This window comes from Tetrao urogallus, assembly GCF_951394365.1.
Source record: "Tetrao urogallus genome assembly, chromosome: 6".
Classification (NCBI taxonomy): Eukaryota; Metazoa; Chordata; class Aves; order Galliformes; family Phasianidae; genus Tetrao; species Tetrao urogallus.
In genome coordinates, this window is record NC_136819.1 from 46442232 (window position 1) to 46444103 (window position 1872).

Here is a 1872-nt window from a genome sequence, read left to right on the forward strand (position 1 = left end):
TCTTACATCTTACTTGGTCAATGAGAAGACAGCTTAGTTGGTGCTGAGCAAATGCCATGATCTGTCTAAGGATTTATCCAATATGAAAGCACAAGAGCAATGGCTTGCTTTGGAAACTGTTGTTTCAGAGATTTTTTTCAGACTCTCAAGCACAGCAGTAAGCTGAAACCCTGCCACAAACTGCAGTGGTCAGGATCTGTCTACTTGGCATTGCAGGAATTCTTTAGAGCTCTAAGAGGAGTCCCTCAGAGCCAGCACCTGTTATTCTGTCTCTTTTATAGGACAAAACTAAATGGTGTCATTGCTACTTTTCTCTCCTATGAGCAAATTAAACACAACATCAGAGAAAGCAGTGGAAAATGTTGTGTCAGAGAGCTCCATTTCGCAGCCTCAGAGACACACATCCAGGCAATTCCTCTGGATAGCAGCTCTGGCTTAACCTGTACCCTTTTGGTCACAGGAACATCTGCTCTGTCTGAAGACAAAATGCTAAAGAGGTCAGAAACAGTAGCACATTCGCCCTGCTGTCACAGTGCTTATGCGGGCGTTGATAGACCCATCCACTGGCACAACTCTGGGAGCCGTTCACTGTAATTCCATCTCCGCCTGGAGAACCAGAGGGTTAACCAGCGTCGCTTTCCAGCAGGGAAGCACCGCCCGCTCCAGCTGTGCCGGGGGTTCCCAGGGCTGCCCCGGCCCGGCTCGGGTCTGCGCAAGGCGGGGACAGCCACCCTCTGCTCCCTGCTGCATTAGCGGGTTTCGCCCTCTCCTAGCAGAGCGTCCCCGGGGGGCGGCTGGGAGATTCCTGAGGAGAGCAGAGTGCCCGGAGGGAGCGGCAGGAGGAGGCGGGCGAGGAGAGCATCCCCTCTCCGCTGCCGCCGCTGAAGCCGTGCAGAGCTGTCGGTGTGGCTCCCCAGAGTTAGTTGCTCAGCAACAAGGATCAATTAATATGCTTTGCAGAAAGTGCAGGGGAAGCCCGAGCTGCTGTCAGCGAGAAGGCAGGAGGCTGAGGGTAATTCAGGATCCCACCCGAGTCTGGCACCCCTTCACTGCCACCTCATCCTCTTCAACCTCCCGTTAGCTACTGTTATTTATCCTTTTTTTTTTTTTTTTTTTTTTTTTTTTTTTTTGGCTTCCCAAATCCTTCAGGCAAAGCAGCTCCTTGCTTCAGAACTCCACTGTTTCGAGGGTTTTGCCTTTAGATCTCATCTGTATTATGGGGTTATTTGTCAATCTTTTTCCAGCGCTCTTCTAGTTTAACATTTGTGCTTGCTGGGGAGGGAAAGGGACAGATGATGCTTTAGTCAGATGGTTAAAATGATTCTTCTGGATGAGGAGGGTTGCTTGGTAACACACAGTTGAGTGGTGGTATTGAAAAGGCATCATGTGTGAATTGGGAAAGTTTTTGTCTCTCCTTTATTACAGGTAATCAGCACTGCATATCTGAGACTGAGGAGATAGTACTGGTGGTTGTGAAACACGTAGACAATAGAATAAATGAGGAGGTGGACTTTTTTTCCTTTTTCAGCATAGCAATTTCAGGACTTCAATAAGGTATTCTTTTCTTTTTCTTTTTCTTTTTCTTTCTTTCTTTCTTTATCTGATTGTCTTTGGAGTCCCTCTGATGATGCCACAAATCTGGGAATGAAGAACTTCTTCAAGCTGATTGGAAATGGCATTGCGGAGCTGAAACTTAACTGGAGGAAATATATCTCCCGAAGAAGGAAATATAATGCACTTTAAAGATCTGACTTCTGGTGAAAAATTCAAGCCTAGAGAAAACTTGTCTGCTTTGTTTGGAAGAATGGGTTGGACAATTTTCTTCAGTTCCACAGGATATCTGAGTGCCATGCTGAGCTTGATCTCTGCAGC